Below are 12,112 nucleotides of genomic sequence, written 5' to 3'. Positions count from 1 at the left end.
GGATCTCATTCAGATTTGATGGAGAAATCAAAAGCTTACAGACAAGCAAACGTTAAGAGAATTCAGCACCACCAAACCAGCTCTACAACAAATGCTAAAGGAACTTCTCTAAGTGGGAAACACAAGAGAAGAAAAGTACCTACAAAAACAAACCCATAACAGTTAAGTAAATGGTGATAGGAACATACATATCGATAATTACCTTAAACATGAATGGATTAAATGCTGCAACCAAAAGACACAGGCTCGCTGAATGGATACAAAAACAAGACCCATATATATGCTGTCTACAAGAGACCCACTTCAGACCTAGGGACACATACAGACTAAAAATGAGGGGATGGAAAAAGATATTCCATGCAAATGGAAATCAAAAGAAAGCTGGAATAGCAATCCTCATAACAGATAAAATAGCCTATAAAATAAAGAATGTTACAAGAGACAAGGAAGGACACTACATAATGATCAAGGGATCAATCCAAGAAGAAGATATAGCAATTATAAATATATATGCACCCAACATAGGAGCACCTCAATACATAACACAACTGCTAACAGCTATAAAAGAGGAAATTGACAATAACAATAATAGTGGGGGACTTTAACACCTCACCTACACCAATGGACAGATCATCCAGACAGAAAATTAATAAGGAAACACAAACTTTAAATGACACAATAGAACAGATAGATTTAATTGATATTTATAAGACATTCCATCCAAAAACAGCAGATTACACTTTCTTCTCAAGTGCGCACGGAACATTCTCCAGGATAGATCACATCTTGGGTCACAAATCAAGCCTCAGAAAATTTAAGAAAATTGAAATCGTATCAAGCATCTTTTCTGACCACAATGCTATGAGATTAGAAATCAACTACAGGGGGAAAAAACATAACACAAACACATGGAGGCTAAACAATACGTTACTAAATAACCAAGAGATCACTGAGGAAATCAAAAAATACCTAGAGACAAATGACAACGAAAACATGACAATCCAAAACCTATGGGATGCAGCAAAAGCAGTTCTAAGAGGGAAGTTTATAGATATACAAGCCTACCTCAAGAAACAAGAAAAATCTCAACTAAACAATCTAACCTTACACCTAAGGGAAGTAGAGAAAGAATAAACAGCACCCAAAGTTAGTAGAAGGAAAGAAATCATAAAGATCAGAGCAGAAATAAATGAAATAGAAACAAAGAAAACAATAGCAAAGATCAATACAACTAAAACCTGGTTCTTTGAGAAGATAAACAAAATTGATAAACCTTTAGCCAGACTCATCAAGAAAAAGAGGGAGAGGACTCAAATCAATAAAATTAGAAATGAAAAAGGAGAAGTTACAATGGACACCGCAGAAATACAAAGCATCCTAAGAGACTACTACCAGCAACTCTATGCCTATAAAGTGGACAACCTGGAAGAAATGGACAAGTTCTTAGAAAGGTGTAACCTTCCAAGACTGAACCAGGAAGAAACAGAACTATGAACAGACCAATCACAAGTAATGAAATTGAAACTGTGATTAAAAATCTTCCAAGAAACAAAAGTCCAGGACCAGATGGCTTCACAGGTGAATTCTATCAAACATTTAGAGAAGAGCTAACACCCATACTTCTCAAACTCTTCCAAAAAATTGCAGAGGAAGGAACACTCCCAAACTCATTCTATGAGGCAACCATCACCCTGATACCCAAACCAGACAAAGATACTACAAAAAAAGAAAATTACAGACCAGTATCACTGATGAATATGGATGCAAAAATCCTCAACAAAATACTGGCAAACAGAATCCAACAACACATTAAAAAGATCATACACCATGATCAAGTGGGTTTGTCCCAGGGATGCAAGGATTCTTCAATATACGCAAATCAATCAATGTGATACACCATATTAACAAACTGAAGAATAAAAACCATATGATCATCTCAAGAGATGCAGAAAAAGCTTTTAACACAATTCTTCACCCATTTATGATAAAAACTCTCCAGAAAGTGGGCATAGAGGGAACCTACCTCAACATAATAAAGGCCATATAGGACAAACCCACAGCAAACATCATTCTCAATGGTGAAAACTAAAGCAATTCCTCTAAAATCAGGAATAAGACAAGGATGTCCACTCTCTCCACTATTATTCAATATAGTTTTGGAAGTCCTAGCCACAGCAATCAGAGAAGAAAAAGAAATAAAAGGAAACCAAATCAGAAAAGAAGAAGTAAAGCTGTCACTGTTTGCAGATGACATGATACTATACATAGAGAATCCTAAAGATGCTGCCAGAAAACTACTAGAGCTAATCAATGAATTTAGTAAAGTTTCAGGATACAAAATTAATGCACAGAAATCTCTTGCATTCCTATACACTAACGATGAAAAATCTGAAAGAGAAATTAAGGAAACGCTCCCATTTACCATTGCAACAAAAAGAATAAAATACCTAGGAATAAACCTACCTAAGGAGACAAAAGACATGTATGCAGAAAACTATAAGACACTGATGAAAGAAATTAAAGATGATACCAACAGATGGAGAGATATACCATGTTCTTGGATTGGAAGAATCAACATTGTGAAAATGACTATACTACCCAAAGCAATCTACAGATTCAATGCAATCCCTATCAAATTACCAATGGCATGTTTTACAGAACTAGAGCAAAAAATCTTAAAATTTGTATGGAGACACAAAAGACCCTGAATAGCCAAAGCAGTCTTGAGGGAAAAAAACGGAGCTGGAGGAATCAGACTCCCTGACTTCAGACTACACTACAAAGCTACAGTAATCAAGACAATATTGTACTGGCACAAAAACAGACATATAGATCAATAGAACAGGATAGAAAGCCCAAAGGTTAACCCACGCACCTATGGTCAACTAATCTATGACAAAGGAGGCAAGGATATACGGTGGAGAAAAGACAGTCTCTTCAATAAGTGGTGCTGGGAAAACTGGACAGCTATGTGTAAAAGAATGAAATTAGAACACTCCCTAACACCATAAACGAAAATAAACTCAAAATGGATTAGAGACCTAAGTGTAAGACTAGACCCTAAAAAATCTTAGAGGAAAACATAGGAAGAGCACTCTTTGACATAAATCACAGCAAGATCTTTTTTGATCCACCTCCTAGAGTAATGGAAATAAAAACAAAAATAAACAGATGGGACCTAATGAAACTTAAAAGCTTTTGCAAAGCAAAGGAAACTACAAACAAGACGAAAAGACAACCCTCAGAATGGGAGAAAATATTTGCAAACAAATCAACAGACAAAGGATTAATCTCCAAAAGATATAAACAGCTCATGCAGCTCAATATGAAAAAAACAAATAACCCAATCAAAAAATGGGCAGAAGACCTAAATAGACATTTTTCCAAAGAAGACATACAGATGGCCAAGAAGCACATGAAAAGCTGCTCAACATCACTAATTATTAGAGAAATGCAAATCAAAACTACAATGAGGTATCACCTCGCACCAGTTAGAATGGGCATCATCAGAAAATCTACAAACAACAAATGCTTGTAGAGGGTTTGGAGAAAAGGGAACCCTCTTGCACTGTTGGTGGGAATGTAAATTGATACAGCCACTATGGAGAACAGTATGGAGGTTCCTTAAAAAACTAAAAATCGAATTGCCAAATGACCCAGCAGTCCTACTACTGGGCATGCAGAACTTCCCCAGCCAGGGATTGAGCCTGTGCCCCCTGCAGTGGAAGCACAGAGTCTTTACCACTGGACCATCAGGGAAGTCCCCAGCATGTTGTCTTTAAAAATATAGCCTTGGGACTTCCCTGGTGGTGCAGTGGTTAAGAATCCGCCTGCCAATGCAGGGGACACGGGTTCGAGCCCTGGTCCGGGAAGATCCCACGTGCCGTGGAGCAGCTAAGCCCATGCGCCACAACTACTGAGCCTGCACTCTAGAGCCCTCGAGCCACATAGACTGAGCCCACATGCCACAGCTACTAAAGCCCGCGCACATAGAGCCTGTGCTCCTCAACAGAGAAGCCACTGCAAGGAGAAGCCCGCGCACCTCAACGAAGAGTAGTCCCTGCTCTCCACGACTAGAGAAAGCCCGCGTGCAGCAACGAAGACCCAACGCAGCCAAAAATAAATAAATAAAGTAAATAAATTTATTTTTTAAAAAAAGAACTTCTTAAAAGAAAGAAAAAAAGAAATATATATATATATATATAGCCTCACCCAGGAGGAAAGTAAAGATTGGCTGTGTTTCCAGTCCATTGAAAAGGATTAACCTGGCTGGTTTTAGATGGAGAGATAAGGTCTAGTTTTTGACTAGAGAAGGGAAAAGGTGAGAGCAGAAGCATCTGAAATCCCAACTTAGTATTCTTTCTTCCTCACCTCTGAATTCATCCAAGTCTGAATTTCCAGTAACTTTGCACTAATGAATTTGTTCTCTACTCTGGTGGTCCAGTTAACTCCTCCAAGGGCAACTGTTGTGGACTGAATTTTACCAACCCCCCACCCATCCCAATCTTTGCCAAATTCATAGTTTTAAGCCCTAATCCCCAATGTGATTGTATTTGGAATTAGGGCCTTTCAGGAGGTAATTAAAGTTAAATGAGGTCATAAGGGTTGGCCCTAATCCAATAGGACTGGTGTCCATATAAGAAGAGGAAGAGACACCAGGAGTACCTGTGCAGAGAGAAAAGGCCAGGTGAGAACACAGCAAGAAGGTAGCCTTGTGCAAGCCAAGGAGACGGACCTCAGCAGAAACCAGACCTGCCCACACCTTGATCTTAGACTTCCAGCCTCCAAAACTCTGAGAAAATAAATTTCTGTTGTTTAAGCCACCCAGTCTGGGATTTTTTTATGGCAGTTGAGGCAAACTAATACAGCAATCCTCGACAACTGGGGGACAATATCTGATGTACATATGAATTTTTCCACCTCCAGTCCTTTGAGCAGAGAATTCTGGAAGGCACTTAGCATGCTGCTCAGAAGGTTTTAGCCAAATCAAAGCCCTGTTGCCCAAAGCATTGACCTCCAAAACACACCTCATATTGGCTTTTCCTCCTTCTCTGCTTCAATCTCCCCACTATATTACTCTTGTTTTCTGGGGTCACTCCATACTGCCTACGTAGAATTGCTTATCACAGCTCTGCTTTTGGGGGAACCCAAGGTAAGACAGGACCTGCCCCCAGACTCAAAGTAGGATCTGGTTCTAGGAGTGGCAGCTATCAGAGCCCCATTCATGTACTGCACTCTTTACCTCCAGGTAAATTCAGGAATGCACTAAGCAAAGGTCTACTTCATTCACCACAGTCTTGAGCCCACCAGAGTATCAGTGATCAACACCTACAGAAGAAACAATGGAAGTGAAGTCAACAGCTATCCAAGCACTAAGTTTGGGCCTCTTCCCACAGTTCCTCAGACAGTATAAGCCTGTGATTCTTGTATGATTCCATGGAGGGGAGAAAAGGGGATTGAATAATAACTGAGATTTGATTTCCTGCCAGGTGAATAGATGAGGGGTCAACGCTGATGATATTTGGTTTAGAAAAATAAGGACTATGTGTTTTACATCCTGGTATTAAGAATTCATTAATAGCTGCAACTGGTAGTGTTAGAAACTGAGATCAAGGCATGTTCCACATCATCTTCCGTCGGTACCCACCCAGAGGTGCTCAGCCAAATCAATTCCAAATTAAGGAGATTATGTACTACATGTATTTATAAAATGTAAGAAACACTTTTGCCTCTTCTGTTCTCTTTTCCCCGAGGAATAATTTAAATACAAAAGAAATAAAGAAGTTATAAAGAACTCCCTTTTCCTGTGCTTGTTTTTCTAATATTGCATGTTATTTCATAACACTGATAACACAATATGAAGACCAAAAACAAGCTAGGCTTCTTTAGTTCAACTTAATTCTTGGCTTCTAAACAATGGTGGGATCAAAACCCAGTAGAAAATTTGGCCTACAAGACATATTGCTGTTAAGGAGTCTGCTAGAACTGATGGCAGCGCTCTTGGTCTTTTTCAAGAGGTAAAAATTAACATCTTTCTCTTTTTAAAAAGGAATTTCTTCCCCTCTTTGCTAATTTTGAGTTTCTCCATTTTGAAGTTTTCAGATCTGTACTAGAGATTGTCTTCTGTGAAATTTCTTCTTAACTGCCTGGAAGATTTCATGAAACTAGCACCCACTGTACATACCTTCGCCTTGCACCTAGCTGGGAGAGTCTCATCAAATTACCAAGTAGGTGAATAAATAAATAAATTTCTATGTAGAAGAAGATAGTTAATGAACTCATTTCTGTTTGCAAAATTGCCTTCATTCTCAGACTGTTTTTCTGTTCTTTATAATTTCCTGCATTTTTAACTTTAACAGAAAAAAAAAATGTCTTTAGTAGCACTCCTGTATCCTATTTAAACAGAAATTTCTTGAATGTCCTTCCATACTAATGCAACTCTAGTCTTCAGGGGCTGATAGAAACATTCAAAAGGACAGCTTAGCATATTACCAACACCTCTCACGGGTCCCAACTGTAGGCACTTTTTTTTTTTTAATTAATTTATTTATTTTATTTATTTATTTTATTTTTGGCTGTGTTGGGTCTTCGTCTCTGTGCGAGGGCTTCCTCTAGCTGCGGCGAGCGGGGGCCACTCTTCATCGCGGTGCGCGGGCCTCTCACTGTCGTGGCCTCTCCCGTTGCGGAGCACAGGCTCCAGACGCGCAGGCTCAGTAGTTGTGGCTCACGGGCCCAGTCGCCCCGCAGCATGTGGGATCTTCCCAGACCAGGGCTCGAACCCGCGTCCCCTGCATTGGCAGGCAGATTGTCAACCACTGCGCTACCAGGGAAGCCCTGTAGGCACTTTGATTAAGTGTCAGTAGTAACGTAGACAGAGAGGGTGACTGCTGCGGGTGTAGATAGAGAAGAAACTGTGTGGGGCAGAGAAGTTAGCTTCTCTCCTTCCTTGAATGAAAAGCTGTCTCCTGATGTAATGGAGAAAATGAACCCTGTACTTAGTATGAAACAGAAAAGTTAATGGTTCACAATAAAACCCAGAAAATCATACTCTAATATACATATATCAATGGTTTTAGTCAAAGAATCTTAAGAAAACAGTCACCTTGATGTATAAAACAAACTTCAATTGCCATATTTACATATCTAAAGACTTACCTGTACTAATATATTTGTTAGCGCCCTCGCTTTTTTTGCCCCCTGCTTACATAAATCTACTTAATAAGGAAACTTCAGGAAACCGAAAGTGCAAAGATCTATTTCCTCCCTCTACCTCATCCGCCTTCAGCCCCAGACTCGGCCCCAGCACCCAGCACGGAGCTTCCCACACAGCCCCCTGTTGTTGGTCATCAGATAAATCCTCCTCCTCGCCTGAGGCAGAGCTTTCTCTGGTGGCCCCAGGTGTAGCTCCCAGCAGGCTGTGGGAGCGGAGTGCTGGAATGGGCAGGAGCTCTTCCCAGTGGTGTCTGTCCGGAGCAGCACCGTCCAGCCAAAATATAACGTGTGCCACAAATGCAGACCACACGTGTTATCAAAAATGTTCTAATAACCACATGGAAAAAAGTAAAAAGAGACAGGCAAAATTAATATTAAGAGTACGTTTCACTTAACCCAGTTTATCCAAAATATCTTTTCGACATGTGATCCATACAAAAAACTATTAGTCAGACATTTTACATTCTTTTTTTTCCTACTATGCTTTCCAAATTGGGTGTGTATTTCATATCACATTTTAATTTGGATTAGCCACTTCCAAGTATTCAATGGCTGTTTGGGCCTGATGGCCCCATATTGGACAGCATGGGTCCAGAGCACACTGTGGTAGTACGTTCACAGAGGGGTGGGCAGGGAAAATGTCACTGCCTTAAATACCCCAGGTATTACACTTTGGGAAACACTGCCCTTGGAGTTTTCACAGCCTGAGTTCATGATATTAAGGGATCCCTAGTCGGGTTATACTGAGTGAAATTCCTTGGTTAATCCTAAAACTGCCTACAATGTCCTCAGAAACGTTTCAGGGACCTCCAGACTAGGGATTGATTATCCCGTCTGAATTGCTACTCCTTTGGGCCACTGCTGAAACTATACAAAATTCTGTACCAGTGGCTGAAGAACACCTTAGTTAGGGGGTTTAACTTTTCCCCCTTTCTCCAGGCAATTTCTGTGATTTTATAATCAAAGCTTCCAAAGCTGTTGATTGTCAATGAGCTGTCTCTGTAGTGTTTCTACTGTACTCTTAATACTATTTTATTTTAGGCCATGTGCATAGTCAAAATGGAGTGTGAAAAAGACTGTATAAATCATAGAGCCATTTTAAAAAAACTATCCTCACTACATGTAAAAATAGCCTACCTTCTGTCATCTTGCGGGAGGATTGTTTAATTACACAGCTCTGCGATCTGAACCACTAGACTAGAGAAGCACTCAACTCTGTTTCTATTGACAATACAGGTCTGGCCTAAATATGCCAGTTCTATTTTTTTTAATGTTTCTTAAAATAAATAAAACAATATTTAAATATAAAAAATAACTAGGTTTGAGTTTTTGGGCATTTGTGGGCCAATGAATCATAAAGTCATAGAATTACATACCTTGAGGGAATTCCCTGGCAGTCCAGTGGTTAGGACTTAGTGCTTTCACTGCCGGGGAATCCTTGGTTGGGGAACTAAGGCCAAAAAAAAAAAAAAGAATTACATGTCTTTATAGAGGGTGAAAGGGTTAGTTAGACCCTCCAGGCAAAACTCTCATATTGTAGATGATGACAGTTTTTCAAATAAATATCTAAAAGCCTTGATCTGGATTTTAATCCAAAGACTTTCAAAAATCAAGATATTTCAAATCATTATATACTTAAGAAATGATCATAATTTTTAAAATCATAAAATTTAATTTATTTAATAATCATTTATTGGAAGTCTCCCATATACTAAGAAGTCTGGTAGGTAAAGACAAATTATTTTATCCCTGTTTATATTTATTCCAATATATTATGATACTTTATGATAGAGGTTTATATAATTTGTAATGCTTTCAATAAACAACTAATAGTTTAGCTAACATATTATTGTTATTTATAATATATGAATATACTTTTCCTTTGTGATTAACCACAATGTAAACATTGGCTAAATAACAAGCTAAAACTTTAGCCAGAGACATAAGAAACATTATAATAATATAGCAGAAGATATTTAATGACAGATAAAAGGAAAACTTCCTGACCAAGAAGGTTATTAGAGCACTAGAATGGCTTACCACAGGAGACTGGGATCATTATCTATAAATGTAGGTTATTTCTTCATTATTCAAGGTCTGCTCAAGGAAATGTACATGCAAGCAATGAAGAGACATTTCTCTTTTACTTTTGGTAAATTCATTTTTTTTCCTACTTATGAAAGTAATCACAAGCATTTTGAAAACAGAGATAAAATCTCACTCATAATCCCTCCACTCTAAATGTAACCAAGATTAGCAATTTAGTATTCCTCATCCCTGTCTTTTCTTTTTTTTTTTTCACACACACACACACACACACACTGTATTTTATTTTTACAAGAGATAAATAGACTGACACCAAGCATTGTACAAGGATGACCACAACAAAAGCAACAATGATTGCAATTACCAAACATGAAACACACTCATACTATGTCATAATATTGACATTCAGTCCAGTAATCCTCCTCTGTAGCAGCTCCTTTACTTTGCAGTGAAAACTGATTTGTATATTCTTTGCCTCTGAGTCCTTGTGGGATTTTTTTTTTTTAATTCAAACAGAAAGACACAAAAATTATACTCATCCTCATCAGTTCACTCAGTCCCATGTAATTAATTTTTTTTTCATCTTGATCTTTTGTTAGCACTTTTATGAGTTCATAAGTTTTTCATTAGAGTTCTGAAAATGCTTATTCATTCAGTTCAGCAGTACAGTCAGTTACCAGAAACCTGTACTTGTCAGAGTCTTTTCCATGAATTTCTTGAAGATGAAACCCTTTTATAGGAACATATTTGCAAAATCATCAGAGTACACCCAGAACTGTCTGTAAATGACAAAAGACTTAAAAATGACCACGGTTAAAGATTTGATGAAAGTTCATAATAATGCAGTTGACAAGACAATTAGTTATTTCTTAGATATACATTTTAAAGTAATAACTAGGATTATGACTTATAACATTATACCAGAACATATAAGATTTTTAGAAATTTCATGTAATGTCTGAAACATTTATATTAACATATTTCCATACAAATAACCCAATGAAAGTTTAGTATTAGTTGTTTTGTTTGTTTGTTTTTTTATACTGCAGGTTCTTATTAGTCATCAATTTTATACACATCAGTGTATACATGTCAATCCCAATCGCCCAATTCAGCACACCACCATCCCCACCCCACCGCAGTTTTCACCCCTTGGTGTCCATATGTCTGTTCTCTACATCTGTGTCTCAACCCCTGCCCTGCAAACCGGCTCATCTGTACCATTTTTCTAGGTACCACATACATGCGTTAACATACGATATTTGTTTTTCTCTTTCTGACTTACTTCACTCTGTATGACAGTCTCTAGATCCATCCACGTCTCAACAAATGACTCAATTTCGTTCCTTTTTATGGCTGAGTAATATTCCATTGTATATATGTACCACAACTTCTTTATCCATTCATCTGTTGATGGGCATTTAGGTTGCTTCCATGACCTGGATATTGTAAATAGTGCTGCAATGAACATTCGGGTGCATGTGTCTTTTTGAATTATGGTTTTCTCTGGGTATATGCCCAGGAGTGGGATTGCTGGGTCATATGGTAATTCTATTTTTAGTTTTTTAAGGAACCTCCATATTGTTCTCCATAGTGGCTGTATCAATTTACATTCCCACCAACAGTGCAAGAGGGTTCCCTTGTCTCCACACCCTCTCCAGCATTTGTTGTTTGTAGATTTTCTGATGATGCCCATTCTAACTGGTGTGAGGTGATACCTCATTGTAGTTTTGATTTGCATTTCTCTAATAATTACTGATGTTGAGCATCTTTTCATGTGCTTCGTGGCTGTCTGTATGTCTTCTTTGGTGAAATGTCTATTTAGGTCTTCTGCCCATTTTTGGATTGGGGTGTTTGTTTCTTTAATATTGAGCTGAATGAGCTGTTTATATATTTTGGAGATTAATCCTTTGTCCATTGATCCGTTTGCAAATATTTTCTCCCATTCTGAGGGTTGTCTTTTCGCCTTGTTTATGGTTTCCTTTGCTGTGCAAAAGCTTTCAAGTTTCATTAGGTCCCATTTGTTTATTTTTGTTTTTATTTCCATTACTCTAGGAGGTGGATCAAAAAAGATCTTGCTGTGATTTATGTCAAAGAGTGTTCTTCCTATGTTTTCCTCTAAGAGTTTTATAGTGTCTGGTCTTACATTTAGGTCTCTAATCCATTTTGAGTTTATTTTTGTGTATGGTGTTAGGGAGTATTCTAATTTCATTCTTTTACATGTAGCTGTCCAGTTTTCCCAGCACCACTTACTGAAGAGACTGTCTTTTCTCCATTGTATATCTTTGCCTCCTTTGTCATAGATTAGTTGACCATAGGTGCGTGGGTTAATCTCTGGGCTTTCTATCTTGTTCCATTGATCTATGTTTCTGTTTTTGTGCCAGTACCATATTGTCTTGATTACTGTAGCTTTGTAGTATAGTCTGAAGTCAGGGAGTCTGATTCCTCCAGCTCCGTTTTTTTCCCTCAAGACTGCTTTGGCTATTCGGGGTCTTTTGTGTCTCCATACAAATTTTAAGATGATTTGCTCTAGCTCCGTAAAAAATGCCATTGGTAATTTGATAGGGATTGCATTGAATCTGTAGATTGCTTTGGGTAGTATAGTCATTTTCACAATGTTGATTCTTCCAATCCAAGAACATGGTATATCTCTCCATCTGTTGGTATCATCTTTAATTTCTTTCATCAGTGTCTTATAGTTTTCTGCATGCAGGTCTTTTGTCTCCCTCGGTAGGTTTATTCCTAGGCATTTTATTCTTTTTGTTACAATGGTAAATGGGAGTGTTTCCTTAATTTCTCTTTCAGATTTTTCATCATTGGTGTACAGAAATGCAAGAGATTTCTGTGCATTAAT

The 12,112-nt window shown here is 38.1% G+C and overlaps 1 protein-coding gene across 3 annotated transcripts in view; it reads left to right on the top strand.

The window, feature by feature from the left end:
• Positions 1-12,112, top strand: part of SLAIN2 (SLAIN motif family member 2) — a 140,687-nt gene that overhangs the window by 9,522 nt on the left and 119,053 nt on the right. For all 3 annotated transcript variants that reach the window (XM_036852427.1, XM_036852426.1, XM_036852424.1), the window contains exon 2: positions 6,096-6,227. The gene's annotated coding sequence lies outside the window, so the exon portion shown is untranslated. The remainder of the gene's footprint in view (positions 1-6,095; positions 6,228-12,112) is intronic.

The sequence above is a fragment of the Balaenoptera musculus genome, chromosome 5, assembly GCF_009873245.2.
Source record: "Balaenoptera musculus isolate JJ_BM4_2016_0621 chromosome 5, mBalMus1.pri.v3, whole genome shotgun sequence".
Taxonomy (NCBI): Eukaryota; Metazoa; Chordata; class Mammalia; order Artiodactyla; family Balaenopteridae; genus Balaenoptera; species Balaenoptera musculus.
Note: the sequence above shows the minus strand (reverse complement) of the source record. Positions and strands in the feature narration are given on the sequence as shown.